Source organism: Pleurodeles waltl, chromosome 10 (genome assembly GCF_031143425.1).
Source record: "Pleurodeles waltl isolate 20211129_DDA chromosome 10, aPleWal1.hap1.20221129, whole genome shotgun sequence".
Lineage (NCBI taxonomy): Eukaryota > Metazoa > Chordata > Amphibia > Caudata > Salamandridae > Pleurodeles > Pleurodeles waltl.
The window spans coordinates 1,017,680,963-1,017,702,140 of NC_090449.1; the positions used below are offsets into that span (position 1 = coordinate 1,017,680,963).

A 21,178-nucleotide genomic window follows, 5' to 3' on the forward strand; every position below is an offset into this window, starting at 1 on the left:
TTGAGGACTCTGAGGTAAAGGTAGTGGTCAGTGTTGATGGCATTGGGGGACGATGAAGTCTGAAATAGCGTTGCAGAAGTCGGGTTGGATCGGGGGGGTCTGTAGGCCAAAATCCATGTGATGGTGGTTCTACTGTCAGTTCTGAGCTGAGGTGTTCCATGATCGGTGTGTGGTCGTCAGTGGTGGTCGTGCAGTGGATCAATCGATATTGCCACCATGTTCGTTGATGTGGCTTATGATCTTGTTGCCAAAGGGCGTGGCAGTGTCGATGTTGGGCGTGGAGGCAGGGTTGAATCAAGTCTCTGTGAGGAAGACAATTTTAGGGTAAGGGTAATGATGGTCTCCTATACGCTGGTCACGTGCTTGCAGAGGGATCCGGCGCTGAGCAGAAGGCAGTGGAGTTGTAGGGGTGCTGTTGAAACTGGCAGGATGGTGACAGTGGGGAGTGCTGGAGTGTCAGTGTAGCAGGAGAAGCGGCAGGTAAAGGGACCAGTTACGGAGCGAGGGGAGGTGCAGCAGCAGTTCTTGTCATTGGGTCTGCAGTTCAAGGCGGTAAGCTCAGCTAAAGATTAGCGGTGGAGGGTGGGAGATCTAGGGTTTCTGGCACTGACGTGCGCAGATGGGCTTGCCTTTGGGGCAACTGCAGCGCTCCTGCCGATTTGATAGTTCTTAATAAGGTCTTTACAATTTACTCAGTCGACTGGGCTTAATTCAGTGAATTTAGTTGAGCAACCCAGTGGGATGTTGTACCCACAGCATCAATTTAGTTTTCCTATAAAGAACAACAATAGAACTCAAAGGCCTTTTCACTGTTAAGCACAGGATAGTAACAGCTGTCTGGCACAAGAGCACTTTAATACGAAAAACGTATTTTCTGTGGATAGGGGTGAAATTGATTCTTTCACAACAGTGTGCTAATAAAGCTTTTCTTAGAATAATTTTGCAATCTTATTGCGTCTTACAGTATGCCACTTTTTATTGCCCAGTTCTTCCTCCATAATCATTATGCCACCTTATAAACTTTACAAAATGAACAAGAGAACTGGGGCTCTTGAGACAGCAGAACACAAACTCTGAAGGATTCAATGGAAACAATCAGATCCAACACGCCTGTTAACGACTAGCAGAAGTCTATCACTGAAGTATTCATATCATATCTCACTTCCACTGATGTGCACTTCAGAGCTGCATTATGCGCCCTCAACTGTTTTATTAATTAGTTTATGGTTCAAAGCTGAAGCAGAACGCAACAAAATTGAAAGAGGAAGTGATCTGTCCCTTGGATTTGGGTCTACAACCAAACAGTGTTTCATTGAAGGAAGTGAATATGGCATTCATAGCTTTGCAGTTGGCCATTCCGGGGCAAAAGGATTTACAAATTACACAAGGAGTAATCCCTGCTTCAACTGACATACCATTTTGATTTGACTACCTTGAGAATTGCTTATAAAAAGGTCAGTCAACCTTCACATTAAAAGACGGAGAGATATTTCCATATGGTTGATATTTACTAATTAATATTTTGCGGGAAGTTGCTACACTCAAACGAACAGGATTGCTTGGTCATAAAAGATTTTATTGATGGATGCTTTTGAAAAACGGAAACAAATGCCTACCTTTGTTTCTAATGGGAATTTTCATTTATTTTGGATAATATATTACACATATCCAGATTCAATTTTCCACTTTGTCACAAATTTTACTTATTTCTTTTTTTTAGTTCTGTACAGTGCATACCAGACCAAAGAGGGCAGGAGAGAACTTTTCAGGTGACAAAGGTAAAGAAAGTACATAACAGGAATGAACTAGACAATGAAACAAAGAAAATAAATGTATCTGAAAACATTTTGGAGGTAATATAAGTTTCACCTGTCAGAAATTCAAGCGGAAATGTTTTAAAGTATGCAGAAAGAATGAGTTTTATCCTTCCAAATTCATGTACACAAGTCACCAATATGTCATACGCTTAGGCTAACTTTGAAACTCCTTATCAGCATCTCGTCAATATTAGGTCTTCATTGACAGTGCACCTGCTTGCAAAACCTACTGTTACAAACCCTTATATAAATATATATAGTGTGGTTTGGCTCTACACAGGGAATTATTACTATTTTCTTTGATGATACTGGTTTCCTATGGAATGTTTACAATACATGAAGAACTATTTTAAACCTTATTATAGATGTAGTAACATTATAGCTTAATAAACAGGAAAGATGTTTGCAAAGCAGACTTCCTGAACTCATATATTGGAAGCTTTGGCATAATGCAACGCGATGAGGCCCCCAGCTCCCCCGCAGAATGTGATGAGGGGGCTCTAAGTCTATATCTCACAGCTATCCATTGGTCTTGAGCCAAATGGGGGGACCTTTGAAGGGTTGGAGGCTCCCCTGCTCTACATGGGATACACTAGCCTGCATTTCTGCAGTAGTCTGCATTACACTGGATTCGCAGATGCTCTCATATGTGAAAATGAACAAAAAGGAGGCTTGATGATAATGTATTTGCCTACGATCACACAATTTGTTCAAGGAGGGAAGCCAGGATTGATCCCAGATTTTCCATTTGCACAGTCAGCAATTCAGCCACTATATGGGTATATCTTTCTGACTTCAACAGTTAATGTTTTGTCCTTAATACATGGAGAATGAAATCGGAGCATGGGAGACAGGCAGGCTCCACATTTTATTTTTAGCAGTTTTACATGGCGCAAACTTTGCCCAAGAACACAAGTGCTTCACAACAAACAAACTACATACTTTTTTGTGTTTGTTTTTTTTGGCACAGGGAGATTTGCTGGGACTCAAAGGTTGCTAAGCCCATCCCGAGATTTGAACCTAACTCCCCAAGTTACATGGTTGGCATCGGTAGCCGCTAAGGCACACCACCTTCTCGGAAAGCTCAACTTGTTTTGGGCTCGAGGTTTCAAGTGGACCTTGAGCTGAGCCAGGCATCAGGCTCGAGCTTTCAGTGGAGCACCCACCTCTAATTTTACCTGGCAGGGACACACTGACTAGCTCTCCCCTAGCTGAAACACACAGACAACGTATCCTGTGTCTGACACACAGTCCAGTTCATTTTTTGACTTAAAGTCATGGAGAACCTCTCCAGGGTCCAGCACTATCCATGCTGAAACGAAAACCAGCTCTACCTCTGACTAATATATATATATTTTTATATATTCACACACACATTTACATACACATACAGAGTTCTCCGTATGTCTGGGGGAAATACCACCACTCCACTGCCCTGGTTAACACAAACAGACCAACTTTTTCCTGTGCCCTCCTCTGTCTGACTCACAGACCAGTTCTCCCGCATCCTGTTTCACACAGAGGCGTTCTCCCCTGGCCTGTCTGCGGCACACCAGAACGCCTTTGCCTTGGCTGTCAGCCAGGCCTGCTCTTCCCAGATTTCACGAAAAAGCAGTTCTCTATGCTGCCTACCGCAGAAAGACTAGTTCCTCACTGCCCTTGCTGTCGCACACAGACCATCACAAACACAGCTGGGTTACAAACACAGCTCTTTCCCCCTCCGTCGCGCGCTGAGCACCCCCACGTGCCCCAAACCTCACACTTTTGCCCCCCCCCCACAGGATGTCCGCCCCCGCCCGTCACCCACACTCACGCGGAAGCTTCTGGTTCTCGGGGTCTGCGCGCTCCTGTCAAACGTCAACTGACGACTGAGGCTCCACCAGCCACCGCATGCTCCGCCCCTCACCAGCAGACCGACACCGGGTCCAGCGCGCAGGCGCAAGGCGGCCGGTATTGTGACGTCACAATGCCACTGCCGCCCGTCCCCGCCCATACAGGTGACGCAATTGAGACGCGACACCAGGGAGTGTCGCCGGGCGATTAGTTCCATCTCCTGGAACGCTCACTCGGCGTCCTTAGCAACGACGTTAATCACGTGATAAGCACGTCAAGTCAACAATTTCTCAGCAAGTCAGTTGTTTTGGCTCGGCTGCCAGAAACCTGAACGTTTGGCGGATGTTATTGTAAGATCTACGAAATGGGGGGGTATAGAATGTTTAAACGGAGGTTATTTGTGCAGAGCTCTCACACAGGAGCTGGAAAGGGTTTCCTCGAGCTCACCTTACCGCTCACCGGTTGGATAGATGATGAGAGCATGTGTCAACACGGCGGCGCTCTGTGAGCTGGCAGATCTGGGAGATGTTGACACAGAGACCTGATCGCAGCGCAACAGAAACAACCAGCTCACTCGCGTGGTGTGCTACTTTCAAACGGCCTCCATCCTTCAGAACATTCACATACATTCTGAACATTTTTAGGAATGAGACCTTATTAGCTTATTTGATAACAGATTTGGAAGTGATATCACGTATGTAAGGTTGTACTAGGGCATATTTACTAAGATTTCGAGCAGGAAGGGAAGTTGCTGTGCTGCATACTGTGAAAGGGACAGCGCTCAACTGCACCATTTTCCCCAAGATTTGTCACACCTATGCTCTCTCCTAGCGCTGGCACACTTGTGGCTGCCTAGCGCTAATGCTGGCACCCTTGCGCAATGGCACACAAATACTCCTTGGAGACATATTCCACTTTCTGTGTGAGCTGCAAACTGCAATACATGCAGCACACATGGGAAAGGGAACAAGTAGAAATGCAGACATTTCTTTTTGTTACCCCTCTGTTCGGTAGGTGCACAATCTTAGTGCATACCCAGGTTTACACATTTTTGGAAATCTTGGCTGCGTCACAATACATGGGTGGGTGCACTGGAACGCAATGCTCCACACACGTAACACTTACGCAACTCAAAGTAATACAGTGCAGCGCTCTGCAGTGCTTTGTGTTACTAGCACTGCCATGTGTACGCCACACAAATTGACTTTGCATGGCGTAGTAAATGTCAAAATGGATTTTGTCTGCCCCAAAAGTGACGCAACCCAGACAGAAAATACTAGTAAATCTGGGCCCATTATTTTCCATGCATCACTGTCAGCACCAAAAGATTATCATGTAAAAAGAGTTCGCAGTAAGATTGGCCATTCAGTCTCTACTGATGTACAGCTCTCTTTTTTCCTCAGGCTGTTCCCCTAACCATAAACGGCAATGTCTCATTATAATCTACACGAGAAGAAGTGCACTGTGCCACAGTGTGACTCTTGTCAGGCCCCCGCAGATCCTCCTCTTGCTGTGACTGGGTAAATCTGAGGCTGTACCCATCTGTCCACTGTTCTGTCTGCCTGCGTGATCCACCAAAGATATTGGTACCGGTAAAAGCAGTGGTGCGTGAGTGCCTGACACAGATCCTAGACCTGCAACAGCTATAAAGAGCTCCCAGACACACAGTGACCTCAATTACACATTCCCGTACCTGTCCCTGAATCTCGTCCATCAAAGTGTTCTGGAAATTGAGTCACAGGTCAGAGAGCTTTGGACCCGACCACTGCTGACTGAGCCTTGGCAGGAGTACGCTTTGATGTCTTGAAGACACATTGGTGTGCAGCCCCTCTTCAAAGAATACCTATCCTTCGCATGCGTCACCAGTCGGGGACCATGTCAATAACAAGCATTGGCAAAGCCAATAGATGTCGCTTGCAGGAGATCTGTTGACTTTGTTGGAGTTTTTTTAAGCCCTCTATACAGCAGAAAGGCTGCTGTGCTGCATGGTTGAATGTAAAAAAGCACTATAACATGACCTGTGTTGATCGCGTCATAGTGCCTTTTTATAATCACACATGAAGCTCACTACCTTAACCAACTTGTACCGCTAGCTATGGGTGTGGGGTGCACCCATTGACCCACGAGAGGCAAGCTCCAATAGATGAATGAGAGTGAGCTGGCAAAGAGCTAGCAGGAGAAACAGAACTATGCTGCACACATGTTCAACAGCAACTCGATCCCTAGTTTCCCACAGCATCCGTGTTGGCATCAATTCACCAAAATGATGTGAACAGCAGAAGTGACATAACACACCTTTGACCATAGTGACATGGCAGGATGTGACATATGAACTTTGATCATGGATCTTCCAAGGAAGTTGTTTCATTGCATAAGCCTTGATAACATCACAATAAAAAGTCTGAAAAGAATGGGGTCACGTATTGCATTTTACAGCACAATCTTTGCATACATTTGCCAAAACCCATATGGTCTTAAAAGGCACTCATTGCATATTCTCAGTTTCATGATGTGCAAAGCCAATGATACCTGACACTCCTCAGGAGTTGCCCGACGTTTTTCAAAATGTGCTATTGATGCCCTCCTGATATGTCAAAAATTACCACCTTCGTGCCAGGGCCAGCACTTTGTTATCAATGCCTTGTTACGCCAAAAACTACACACAATATGCCAGTGCCAGGATTTTTACATTAGTGCTGTCCCTATACAATGGGAGATCCTTATGTAAAAAATATTTCTAATATTACTGATCCAGAATTTTGTCATTGGTGCCCCACCTTCCATATTCCACAGTTGTTCTCACTTATGCCAAGAATTACCTTCAATATATTAGCGCCTGCATTTGGCATGTGTGCCACTGTGCCAAGAATTTCCTCAACAATGCCAGTGCTAGCATTTTTCCACAGGTACGCTGGACACCACCAATTACCTCTAGCATGCCAGTGTCAGTATGTTACCGTGGATGCCCATTATGCTAAGAATTACCTCCTGTACTCTTGTGCCAATATTTAGTCACCGGTGCCTGTCATGCTAAATATTGCACCCTGAATACTAGCACCATTATTTTGCCTTGGATGCCCCTGATAAGCCAAAAATGACCTAGGCCAACATCAGACTTGCAATCCTAAGACTACATTTTCACTCATGCTCACACACTGAGGCTCATTTTCAGTCACACATACTAAACGCCAGCAACCAACAGATGTACTAGGATTTCTATCTTGTTACCATTAAACACACTCTCGATGCACTATGGAAGAGCCTCTGCGATCTGTGGACAAGTTGCTGATAACCAAGTAGAAGTTACAGCAATGAATAAAGTTTTATGTTAGGTATATTCACGCCATGGGATCACCAACGTAAGTGCCTCACAGTGAAATGGACCTGCTAACAGTTAAGGACAATTGAGGCCTCAATGTAATTTAGGGTTACCCAGCTGGCAGTACCATCCTGACCGCTTCTTTATAAGTGCACCACTGCTTCCAGCTACAAAGCACATTACGACAAGAAGAGCCAATCAGTATAACACCAAAGGCCAAGATGCATACTTGGCAACCCATAGCAACAGCCGACCAATGGCATTCTATATGCTCACCCCATCGGTATCCTGGTCCAGTCTTCAACACACCTTGATCATGGCCCACTTGCTCTAAAGTGTTCCACAAGGAGCTAGGCAATGGCTCTTAGCGGGCCGGCAGCAGCCACATGTGATGCACACGCAACTCCAAAACAGCCTACATGCAGCCAGTGACGACATATCTAAGGTACCTAGTAACGCAAGAGATGGACTCTGCGCTGAAGGATACTGCAGCCTGGGTGTTGCCCAGAGGACAACTTCATTAGTTTGTTGATAAGTTTCAACTGAGACAACCAATGAAAAAGCAAACTTTCCACTGCGCTCAATATGACTGTAGCAATATTCCCGATGCAGAGTTAAAACATTTGGACAAGAATCATGAATTGTTTAAAGCATCAGCAAGGTGGCTTGAACCTAGTCTTCCAGGCATCTTTCTGCAGAGCATGCCGTTGTTCATCTTAAGTTGCTCACACTACCATGAATTAATCTGTATCAGTGTTTGTGCCCACACTAACCACCAGGTTAAATTATGGGTTTGAGTGACAATGCAGTGGGCATTGTTTGTGTAGTCGTACACCACTCTCCTGCTAGTTGACTCTGCAGCTGACAGTGTTGCTTCATTTTTAAATTCAGCAACACAAAAGGATGATGGACGGAGTGCTGAACAATGCAAACACTCACCCCCAGTCACAGATCTGGGTTTAATCCATCGTTCTTTTGCTCACCATGCCACCCCAGTTTGGACCCAGCCATATGCAAATCAGTCTTGACCCTGTTCCTCATAGGAACAGTCCAGCCCGAACTGCCAGGCCAGGTCCTCCCTGGACCAGAAACAAGCATCCTGGGACTGGTTTCAGGGTATCACCCTTCATCAGATCTGTGACTGGGGGTGAGTGTTTGAAAAGTTTCAACACTCCATCCATCAGTTTAAAAAAAAATTAGTTTGAAAGTCAGTTGTCTCTGCTTCAAGATTTATGATCCTATCGGGAGAGTTTGGACTTACAATGTCAGTCAAATCAAAAATACACTCAAGAAAAACGGTATTTTTAACAGCGCTGTTTAATAATTATTCAAGTTCATCAGGGCAAGACTCTGCAGAACAGCAGTGGTTCTATAAGGGGGGCGGGGGTGCTGAAAGGCTGGCAGAGCCCACTTTGCCCATGCCTTTAAACGTCTCTGATTTATCTGAGCTACCTACCTGTTCAGGCATTGACCCAGTAAGCCAAAGATGGATCAATCAACAGCCACTAGCATCAACTGCTCAACAGATTCCAACTTTCCTACTAACATTAAGCCAGACGGAAGAAGAAAGTATGCACCTACCCATGCGCCCTTCTATACGATGACACCAATGAGAGAGATGTCAAGGCAACAGTACATACGTCATGACTGATCAGTATAAAACCAGTGGTAGTAATGTAAACTGATTAACATGTGAATGGCAATTTCACTGACCATTGACTATGGATGAGTGACCTACTTTTTTTTTTGTCCCCTCTCTCTCTCGTATAAGCTGTTCAAAGCATGTAAGGCAGTCTCTAGCAAGACCTAACATGGGCTTAAATTACTTGTATCTTGGAGATCAGGGCACAACATTTTTTTCTAGGAGAAGTCTGTTAGAAAAAATGAAGTTATTAAATGCGAACAAGCTCTTGAGGAACGTTGCCACTGTTTTAAGGATGTTTCTTGACCATTGCATAGCCCAAAAGGAGAGATATTGCTACATCGATATGTATTCCTACATGTATTATTTCTACATGGATGTGTAATAAAATGCCACTTAATGACAAGGCCTTAAAAGATCACATAGAGTGAAAACATGAAATGTCGCACTAACAAACTGAAAACGAGACAACTGTGTGCATATTGCTTGTATGGGTCCCTACCTGAGAACAGTCATGCCGCAGTAAAAACAAGCTATATTTAAGGTGGATGGCACTTTGACATTATAGCATGACACAGACACAGGATGTGGTGAGCAGCTCCGCAGGGAGATATGCAAGAGCTTTCTGTAAGAGTATCTTGTATTGAGTGTTGGGCTTATAGTTTTTTTTCTTATTAGCTGCCCTGTCTTTTTGTGGTTTTATGGACTTATATATATTATATCTATGTCTATTGGTGTGTTGAATTGAACATCTTGAGGTCATCATCCAAAGACTTCCAGTTCTTGCCTCCTGGTCCAGCATAGATTATGGCAGACTTTGCAGTGATTGTTGTGTCCTTTGCACTTCACCCACTGTGCTCCTCCTCGTCTGGCTGCCAATGATCATCACAATGGGGGTCAGCAGAAGAGGGTGGTGGGTGATCCTCCCAGTTTAGAGGCATTGGTTCCCATACGCGATGCGCCAATCGTCCAACTAGAGAAAACAATCAGCAGTTCTTGGTGGCCTTAGATATTTCTTCCTTGGGGTGTGCTGATGAGTACTGGTAACACTGTAGCTAAGGCCTATTGCATTAGGCAGAGTGGGGCAGGTTCCTTGGCACTGGCATCCCTGATCTTCTAGATCAGAGTCTGGGAGAAATGTTACCCAATGACCTTATTGACAGCCCACATTTAAGCAGCGGACAATCTAGTAGTAGATCAGTTAAGCAGACTATCCCCATCCTACCAAGTAGTGTTCATAGAATTTACCTGTCAGAGTTTCAAAACTCAATTCAGTATCTTTATTCAGCCATCCATGGCCATAAAAGGCACATAAAATACAGTTATAGGTTAAATATAAACTTACAGAAATTAAAACAACTAAGTTCATCAAGACATAATACATCTCGAATTGATTGGCACGGTGGCCCCTCAAATAATCAAACCGCTCATCAGTATATAAAACAGCCGCAAGATAACAAACATAAAAGAAGCTATGTTAAAAAAAAAAAGATTAAAATGCAGGCACACAAAACAAAAGCTCAATAAATAACTGTTATATGGCCAAAACAAAACAATTACCCCTCCATACTTTTCCTGGCTCGGACTGCCGCTTTAAGCAATGAGCACACCCTAAAACAGATGTCTGGGGTATTTAGTAATTGCAGACAAAACAAGGCCTTGCTACGTCTGCGAAAACCCAGTGATTTTAAAAGAGGTTTAAGGAATAATTTGTGAGAATAACTGAAGACAGTGCAAAAGAACATGTAATGCAAGAGCGGCTGGGTGGACGTCCCATCACAGGTACAGAGCGAAGCCGGTCCTCCAAAGGCTCCAAATTGACACCCAGAACACAGGAGCTGCCAAACCGAGCCGGTTCTAAATGAAAAAAAGAGGTAAAATGCGGGACCCACAGTAGCAAAACACCTATAATAGACCTGCACAGGGTTCTTTGCCAGCTCGGTTTGCAACCTTCTTTCCTCGCGCCGACGCGCAGGGGTGTTGCTTGGGGAGGGGGTCTCCGGATCTGGTCTGACGCCTGGGGGAGAGTTCTGGGGTGGGGAATCTGCAACTAGAATATGTCTCTACCAGATATTTCGTTACCGAAGGTAAGTAATTTGTACATCACCCACAAAGCTATACATGGAACAGGACCGCTTATTATCAGAAACAAAATAACCAAATACATCCAACAAAGAAATCTCTGCTCAAGACTGGCACCACGCCTTAGAACACCACCATACAAGAAAAAGACTATAGGTGGTACATCCTTCTCCGTTCAAGCAGCCAAACTATGGAATTCATTACCCCCAACTATAAGAGCCACAGATAACTTTCTTGTCTTCAGAAAACTACTCAAGAGTTGGCTCTTTCCTTCATAACCACCATATTCAAACAACTATGGACTGCATATGCGTATGTTGATAAATATTTTTTTCTGATTATGTGTATATTTCTAGTTATGTATAGCTCTTTAGAAAATGTGTATCGCTACTATGTCCTAACAATAAAATACACACACACTCTTTAAACGTGTTTAACTAAGTATATTTACCCATGGTTCTAACTATGTATTGTATGTACATATATGTGTGTATGTATGTGTGTGTATGAGTATATATATATATATATATATATATATATGTGTGTATGTTGTTCTGTGCTTGGCATGTTTGTGGGTCATTGCATGGCTCCTGGGTGGGTTGTTATATACTAGATATCTATGAATCCCTGCTCTCATCTTATATCACACTTATCTACCCATCATCATATGTCACGTCTCTATCAATCTATCCTCCATTCCCACTCTGACTCATCCCAAATCCATTCTACTACTTTCATCTCCTAAATAACTCTGCCTAAGCTCTTCCCTCCGTTTCCACATCTAACTCACCAAACCTCACTTTACTACCATGACCTCCCAAATAACCCTACTAAATTTGCCCTCATTTATCTCACCCTGCTACTATGATCTCCCTAACCCCTTCCACAGACTCTTCCCTCCTCCATCCCCCTTTACTCATCCCAAGTCTAAATCCTATTACCATATACTCCCAATTAACACTTCTGGATTCTTTCCTCCTCCACCCCTCCATTACTCCAGTCAATCTAACTAACAAACTCTTATATCCGCGGCTCAAATTAACTCATAATAATACTAAAACTGTACTCATATTTCCCGATACTAATCCATCACTAATTCTTGTTGGGTTCCGGAGTAGCGTGCTACTCGCCGAAAAGCGCTTGGGGGGGACTATGTGGGGGGAGCGGCCGTGCGGACCCCCCTGGGTCCCGGAGGCCACCACCTTCCTCGGACAACATAGAAAAATATATGAGGGGGCCGCACGGACCCTCCGCGCCCCAGGGACCACCACCTCCCTGGGGCCAAATACTTATTTTATTAAAATAAGGCCAATATTGGCCCCGGGAATCCCATCTCCTGAGGCACAGCCATATATACAAGTATGCCAAGAACGGATGGGAACTGCAGGGGGAGCCTCAAGGCCCCGCGGTGCCTTCGGCTACAGTTTCGTGCAGGAGCAAATTTTCCATCTCTTTCTCCACCTGCATGTTTGCGGGCAGGGAAAGAGATGAAAACTCCACTTTCAGCAAGCTGAAACTGTTTGACAGCTCCTGCTTTCTGAAAGCAGAATTTTGTTTGCAAATAGCTACCTCCCGAGGGTGGGCACCTCGGGAAGTAGCAGGAGCCAGTCCTCCATCTTTCTATTTGGCCCCAGGGAGGTGGAGGTCCCCAGGGTTGGGGATCCGCGACAGACCCCCTGGTTTAATTTCATCTAAGCCTTGGAAGGTGGTAGTCCCAGGTGTCTGGGGGCATCCACAGGACCCTCCATACTATTTTAATAGTATTTTACCCCAGGAAGGTGGTGGGCATGGGGGCACCCCCCGTATAGTATGAAAAGTTAGCTGCAGGGAGGGGACAGTCCCTGGGGCCCGACCCCCCTAATATTCTTTTATTATTTTGCCCCGGGGAGGTGATGGTCCCCGGTGCACGGGGTCCACTGCCCCACCCCCTCCATACTATTAGAACTGTATCTTGCCCCGTGGAAGTGGTGTTCTGCAGAAGCACACTGACCCCCTCCCCTTTTTTTCTCGGCCCCCTCTTGACAGATCACCCAGAAACTTTCTGTACTCAATACAATCCCATAGGACACTTTTTGGGACAATTTCGTCAAGATTTGCCAAACAGTGCCAAAGAAGAAATAGGCAAATCAAAAATTCTACGGAAACTGGGTCACCAGTGGGTAATTATTATATATATATATATATATATATATATATATATATATATACACACACACACATAAATATGATATATATATTTTTACTGGAAAAAAAAAATCAAAAGTTTAAGTAACATTTTAGTTAGGTGAAATTAATGTTCATTAACAATGCAACATTTTAAACTGTAAAAACCACAGAAATTCAGCAGTGATATATTGATCTTAAGTAGCTATAACTTGTTCCCTAAGGAACAACTCACGCCTTCAAGTTGCAAAGTTTTGTCATCAATAATTTCACTGCAAATGTTGCAGTGATATTATCAATGATGTCACAGAAGATGTCAAGAGCGATGTACTATGTGAGTTACAGTTACCTTAGGGCATGTGTTATAGTTACTTGAGATAACTCTAACTAGAACTGCTGAATTTCTATGATTTTGTGTATGTAAAATCTGAACCTGACTATAACGTCCCTGTAACCTTTGTTTTTTTAGTGAATTTCTAAGTGTTTTTTGTAATTCTGTTCCCTAACTAGTACATCCTTGTGACCTTCGGTGAGTATAAATAAATATATATACACATATACATAAATATAATATGTATTACATATAATATGTATTATATAGTATAATACATATGTATATATAATATCTAAAATGTATTTTTTATATTATATACATTAGCATATACGTATAATATATATATATATAATATACAACATAGAGATATTACATTATGTGTACTTTATTTAAAATAGTTTTGAATTATAATATAATAAAAATAAATATAAAAAACATTATTGATGCACTATATATATATATATATATATATATATATACATATATATATATATATATATATACATACACACATACACACACTTTTAATGATAGGTCCTCATTCAAAAGTAAAGTGAGGTCTAATTGCTGTTCTGTTTGTTGTATTGATATACTGGGTGCAAGTTGCCCCAATCTACACCCCTCTAGACTCCTTTAATGTCTGATGACAATTGTATTGTGTTCTCAAAGTTGAATTCCATATTCTACAGCAAAAAGCCCTGTACCATGAAGGACCTACTTGTGTGTTTGCACCATTTGTAATTTGTTTGATGGACTCCAAGTGCCTAATTTCTGTGATGCATGTGCAATCATGACTAGCAGCAATTAGTGTTATGCTACTGGCCTTTTTCGGGGGGTCATGCATTTTAAAGTCATTTATTTAGTTCCACTTTTGTTTTTGTTTCTTCTTGTTTTGTTTCCAGCCGTATTGTAGAATCAGGAGACGAGGTCAGAGCATCCTTGTCTCCCAGTTTCTTCAGAGCGCTTTTCTTTGGCTTGAGACAGGTTTATCCATGTGATGTTTCCCTGGCACGGGTACCTGCTTGCTCTCCCTTGCATCAGCCCTTCACAGCAAGACAGCAGGAAAGAAAAAAGTGGCTCTCTTTGTGAAAGGCAAAGTAAGCACCCAGGTAAAATACCAGCACAGACTTCTTGGAAAAGGGAGTGCATGACAGGTCTTTGGACCCTCAAAAATAAGGTTACAACCAGTGCTTAATTTGTAAATAAAAAGGTACCGGTGCCCAAAGCCTTCCTCTTAAACACGGGGCTGCTGCATTTAAATGTGGGAACAAGGAATACTGAGAGAGCGTAATCCTGAAGCCATCTCGGGCCTCTTTAATCCATTTACAACCACTCCCTGCCCCTTTAGCTCACACCTGCAGCTTTCTGCTTTCTACCTTTGTGACGCTTTTTCGTTTTTCTCTTCCTCCGTCTTTGCCATATGTGTCTTTTGCTCGCAGCAAATGCTTGAGGAAGAAGAATAAGCCCCTGCCCTCAAAAATAAGTGCCGGTGCTCAGCACCGGATACAACAAGCACAAATTAAGCACTGGTTACAACACTGCGTAATAGAAATGGTGCCCTGTGGCAAGGGGAGGCGGCTATATAAACAGTTACACTTGTCTCACATCCTCACTCCTCCACGTCAGGGTAGATGGGGGACATATTAAGCAATCTCTATGTTTTAACACGTTTTTGGAGGCAAGTACCGTCTACGTTACATTCATCCCCAAAAAATGTTGCTACGGAGAGAGACAAGGTGGCCTATGTAGTCGTAGTCGTAACATTGTTCTTACCTGGGCAAGACCAGTGGGGGCCAAAACGAGCCCCGCACTGGGTGGCAGAACGTCACCGTTACCTTTAAGGGGTTGTTTGATTCATTTGGCTTTTATTCTTCAAGGCCCCCAATCCAATCATTGAAGGTGGGGCTCGGCCCACCTCTGGCGGGTGCTAAAATACAAATATAACTGGGTGCAGTGGGTCCCCCAGAACCGTGGACGCTTGTGTCAATGCATCTGTTACATTGATAATAGGCGCTCTCCTACTCACCGGTTTCCAAGTTGTCCATTCTTCTATCTTTCCTTCTCAATTTCTCCATCCCTCTCTCTTCCTTTCTCAGTTTCACCCTTTCTTCCCATCCCCTCTTCTGTATCTCACTTGTCCGTATCTCCTCCCTCCCTTCCCTCAATGGCATCCTTACTTCTCCATGTTGCTCTTCCTCTTCTCTTGCCCCTGGGTAAGGACTTTATGATGAAGTATACCACTGGAGGGAAAACACAGTGGGTGAAAGTCCTAGAAATAAATCAATAGGGTTGCGAGGGTGGGCCGTACTAGGTAGAGAGGCCTCTCTCGGTTCTAGACACCCCTCTATAATTTGGGTAGTTTGTATATGGAAGCAGAGTGTACCCTCCTTTGATTGAAGTTCATTTCCAAAAGAGGCCACTGGGCGCCACTCATGCTCCAAAAATGCAAAACGTTTCTTGTTTAACTGTTCGGCCAGAAACAAGCTGGGGCTTCCTTCATTTTGCGAAATGAATCTGCAGGCTTCCTCAGATGTGCCAATCGTCAGGCACTACAGGAAGATGGCGTCCACCACCGCCGACCCAGTTGTACACCATTAAGTGTCTTTCTTATAAATTGTATTTGTATAGCGCTTTCTACCCCTGACGAGGTGTCGAGAGAAGAAAATCCCAATTGAATTCTTGCTGCATTCTACCAGTTCTCCCAATTTAGGGGAAGGTACTCTCACTCTAAAGCACAATTCTCAACTACACCATTGTTGTACAGCTCCTTAAAGGGTGAAGGGCAGTCCGAATAGCTCACTCTACCAGGACTGAGCGCAACCAGACTATTCTGAGCAGGGGTCTTGGATGAGTGCTGGGGAACCGACAGTATTACTTCTGGGAAGGGAGTCCAGGTCAAGCTAAGAGATGAAAGTCGGGAGCAGGGAACTTGCACTAATGCTTTCAATAGTCGATAAGAATAAAGCAAGCATCTCTTTCTGTTTCCAGACATTCTTTGGGAGCCTTTTACCACCTTCTTCAGTTCAGTGGTTTAAATTCAGGTGGTGGGATTCCCAAGATATATTGGTAACTCAGCTGTTAGTGGGGCTGAAGCTTTGTGTTACAAAGTTCCCTTGCAGTGCACCCCTTCCGAGCTTTACAACATTGTTCCTGGTCTCTAGCAAAAAAACATTCCAGAAATCACTAGTCTAGGAGGTTTCCAACATGAGAGACAACTATCTCAGATGCTCAAGCTCCCCAAAATTCCCCGTGTGCATGACTACTAAAATAAGGTACTTCACCACAAGTGGAAACCATACTCAAACCTGGCCCTGCCCCTCGGAGACCCTCTGTATCAAAGATACATATATGTTTATTGGAAGCCAATAACAGCACAGGTATCACACATACAGGTATAAACATGAAACTCCCAGGAGTTCCTGCCTGTGCTCTGTGTGGCCAGTTGGTGTCATTGTACCTTTCCTCCCCTCAGGATGTCTCCTGGATGTGCACTGCCCTGTAATTAACCTTCTCCTGTCCAACTGACAGGCATCTTGTAACAGAACAGCTGCACCTGAATTACTTGTCCTTCAGAAAGATCCTAATGAGGGTCATTCATACCTTTTCCTGTGCAGCCCCAGGTGAAAGAACTCTAGTCACAGTCACTGCAGGAGGAGGCAGCCCATTTAAAGGGCTGCCAATGCTTATGCTTAGAAAAGCAACTTTTCTAATCATCATGTTTGTGAGATTTGTACTTTAAATCTAATAAACCAGTTTTAATAATTAGTAAAATGTTATGAATCTGACATTTTCAGGGGGTTCCTAAACCACGTTAGGCCGGTAACGATTCTATACATAATTCTGGCCTCAACAAATGGCAAAGCAGCTTTATTCGTTGCAGCAAGCAGCACTTCAGATAGTATCTGTCCAGCAAGCACATCTTCACAGCCAGATAGGACATAAGGTGGGAAGGTTTAACCTCGCGTAGGCGTAGAGTGTATAGCGTATAGCAATGGTTTGATGGTCAACATGTATCCTGAAACCTACAAATAATATAAAAAGATTGTCAATGTAAGATGATGTATATTTATGACAGTACTCCCAATAATCTGCAGAAATAAATACATATTACAGAGGTGATCGGTGCACATTCTATTTAAGTTTATTTATAGCAGAAGCGTTTACAGTTAGGAGCATGTATAACTTTTACGTACCCCAACACTTTCAATAGTCACCAGCTGCCACTGATAGAAATGTTACAATGTAAGTCCCGCGTCCAACTATATGCCTAGATTCCTTCCAATCTTAGAAAGTTCTGAACAAGTTAGGGCCCAGTTAGGGCAGCTATATCTGCACGTTATGTCTGGTAATCAGTATCTGTTTTGGAACGATTAAGCTTTAAAATATGTATAGCCTTTCAAAGGTGAATGATGGTATAAATATTCCCTAGATTGGAATGACTGGCAACAAAAGTAGATTTGGATTAGGGGTAGGTGAAAAGTGCCACTCCACCGGTGGAATTCTCAGATCTTTGCCGGCTCCCACTGAGTTCTGGCAAAACTCTGCAAACCGCCAGATGGTGGAGTTTTTTCACACAGGCGGCTTCCCAGTGTTAAGTTGGCATGCATGAGCGAGAATTTGCATCGTCTAGAGCAATTATTGGATGCTAGAATACCCCGGCAAGATTCCTCGACACGGGCAGTCGCGACAAGTTGCAATTGTTTGCGTTGCAAAAGCTTTCACTCGAGTAGAAAATCTACTCAAGTGGCAGAAAGAATTTGTGGTGTTCGTTCTGATTTTATAGAGCGGAACATGCTCCCGGCATTAAAAATCTGAGCGAGCAGCGTGACATGCCCGAATTACGCACGCTCTCGAAATTCTCCTGAATCTCACAGAGTTTTTATGTAACTTGGCAGAATTCCGCAGAGTGAAACTCCCCAAGTTCCGTCCGGACCTAGTTTGGATAATGTCTGCTGACGTTTGAAAAATTAGCTATGTCACCGGAGTACATGTATAATTTTACACCCAGGTCCTGCCTAAGTAATACTCTAGGGGCCAAATGTATGTAAAAAAAAGAAGAGGTGACAATAATACACCCTGGGGTACACAGCATGTTGCAGACTTTTGGGCCAGATTTATATTCTGGGGGTATGTATAGTTTGTCCCAATGGCAACGGAGTAAACATACTCCCAAGATAAAGATCCCGCTGCCAAGTTTGAAAACACACTGCACTTAGGTTTAATCACGGTGCAAACTACTCCGTGTCCACTGTGATTAAACCCCTCTGCCAGCCGTGAGGAGTAAGGGCCCTCAGAAGCAGACCTCTAATTCTGCCCACTTAGTTTACATTTTCGGTACTAGAGGTCAGTTTTCCCTGCCTCGGCCTGAGGGGCAGTTAAAACTGTTATAGGTTCCCCTCACCATGGGAGAAGCCTCCCATGGCGAGGGGAGCATTTTCTTTTTTATTTACATAAAGAAAAACCCGCTTCCGGATTTTGCTTTTGAAAAAAACAGAAAACATGTCAAAATCATGTTGACGTAGTTGTGCACCAAACCTTCAAAAGCATTGACAGGCGAATCCTACCAATGCTTTCGAAATTACCAACAAGCTGGCCTGACCAATGGCGATCACTCCGTCTACCCACGTATAAATTACGTCCTTACTCTTAGATTTAAAAGTTGGAAGAAAGATGTGCTGAGACCATGATGTGTGGGAAGATTCGAACTCGTGTAATGCTGTTTGGTGACAGCCTGAGGCTGTGAACCTGGGGAGAAGGATGGCATTGTCAACAGTTTCCAAGGCTGCAGACACAATCAAACACTGTCCCTGTCCCAGCCCGCACCACGCGCCATCATCACCTCTCCTCTACATATGCACTTCTGCCAGACAGTGCGCATGCGTACCATCCTAGAGGACATGTAAGGGATTGGATACAGCTCTCCATCATCACCAAACACCAAGAACATTCATCCACCACTCACTGAAGTTGACACATTCACCCAACAGAGGACAATACTCAGTTGCACTGCTACGGGGACACCTTCACAAGAAACCGGTCGGTGTAAAACAAAAATGCTTTTCTGCCACACCAGTGACAGACTGTGTGCGGAGCAAGTGCCAATAACATAACATAGTTATTTATAAAAAAAAATAAAAAAAAAAGAGAGAACTGGTGGACTTAATTTTCCAGTGCCCTCCATTTAACAAACGTCAGGTGTTTAAATTCACAGATTCTAAAAGGCAGATGAATATTTTTTTATGCTGTGCAAATTTACTGAAATAGAAACATACAAAATACTGAATAACCTTTTCAAAATAACTGCGAAATATCACACTGTTCTCTAACAATCGCACCTCCAAGTCGTGACAAAAAGGGACTAATTATGGATTTCAGGTCCACAACAGTTAGATGATTTCATGCGCACCCTCCCTGCGAGGGTTGCTTTCTATTTAAAGACAAACAGAAAGCAGGGCACCAAGAGGCATTGTTTCCTAAAACAAACCAAACGAGCGGACTTCCAGAAATACAGCGCAGGTTTCTCGCAGCCCTACCAGGCACGCGCCGCTCTGTATTCATTCGAGAAGTGGATCCATGCTGTTTGATGCATTCAAGTCAGGATGGTCTGCAGCAGGTCTCTGCGGGGGAGATTATAACTAGGTCGTCGTTTCACCTGTTCTGTTTTCTCCTTTACTCAGACTGGTGACCAGGGTCAGTTTGTAATGCACAGTTTTCCAATGGTACTGAATTGGCAGAAGCGAATCACAGTAGTACGAACACAAATTAATCTGTGCTGTGTGCAGTGCTTAATTTGTAAATAAAACCGTGCCGGTGTCCAAAGCCCTCCTCATAAACAGGCGGCTGCTGCAGTAAAATGTGCGAGGACAGAATGCTGAGGCAGCGTAACCCTAAAGCCACCTCGGGCATCTTCAATCCATTTAAAGCCACTCCCTGCCCCTTCAGATCACTCTTGCAGCTGAAGGGGCAGGGAGTGGCTGTAAATGGATTAAAGAGACCCGAAATGGAGATGGGATTACGCTGCCTCAGTATTCTGCTCAGGTTCATTTAAATGCAGCAGCCACCTCTTTCAGAGGAGACCTTTGGGCACCGGCACTTTTTTATTGACAAATTAAGCACTGATCAAAACAAAGACAGCACACTTCCAAACACACACTACAACGTGTAGTATGCTGCTCATGTAGACCAGTGCTTCAGCATCCCACATAGGGTATAGTAAGTGCCATTTCAATTTGGCAATGCAATACAATACAATAACTAAATGTAAAGCCTTACCCGACATCCCTGAATGTAGCGTCAACAATTCATGAATGATGTAGCAAACATTCAATTATTTTTTTCCAGAATATAGTAGTATAGTTGCTTCTTTTATCCTTCTAGTGTTATTTACCCTGGTTATACATTTGTGCCCCTTAGAAGACACACCAGCCTTAGCCCCAACTGTTACTTCCATCAGTAAATTGCCTCCTTCAAATTTAGGTGCATGTAAACAATACTCCCTCTTGCAGGCCAGCCACCATCTTGCCCAGTAACCCACACAGATACAGTCAATGCTCCCTCAATTAGATAGCTGTGTTATCTAGCCAAAGCCACTTTACAACAGGCACACTGCACAGCAGCATGAGTCACAAATCTACACCAGGTTTGACATGTTAAAGAATCCATTGATGGAAACTGTACAATCCCAGGCTCATCCCTCCCTGTACCATCAGTTATCCAATACACTGAGTACATGACAAAGTGAAGCCTGTCAGAGAGCGTGGAACTGCCTGGTCGTGGTCCAATTGCCTTCTCAATCAATCAATCAATCAGTATTTGTAAAGTGCAGCTACTCACCCATGAGGGTCTCAAGGCGCTGGGGGTGAGGGGAGGCACCTCATCGGTTAAGTCACGTCTTGAGGTTCTTCCTGAAGATGGTGAGCGACGGACTTTGTCTGAGGTGCAGGGAGAGGTTGTTCCAGCTCTTCCCTGCAGTGTACGTAAAAGATCGT

At 43.9% G+C, this 21,178-nt stretch overlaps 1 protein-coding gene across 3 annotated transcripts in view; it reads right to left on the reverse strand.

The window, feature by feature from the left end:
- ATP2C1 (ATPase secretory pathway Ca2+ transporting 1) overlaps positions 1–21,178 on the reverse strand; it is a 472,867-nt gene that overhangs the window by 418,052 nt on the left and 33,637 nt on the right. The window contains exon 1 of one of the 3 annotated variants that reach the window (XM_069211925.1): positions 3,631–3,762. The exons of 1 other annotated variant lie outside the window; for it this stretch is intronic. The gene's annotated coding sequence lies outside the window, so the exon portion shown is untranslated. Of the gene's footprint in view, positions 1–3,630; positions 3,763–21,178 lie in introns of those variants that run through there. One more of the 3 variants, XM_069211926.1, reaches the window with a different exon arrangement.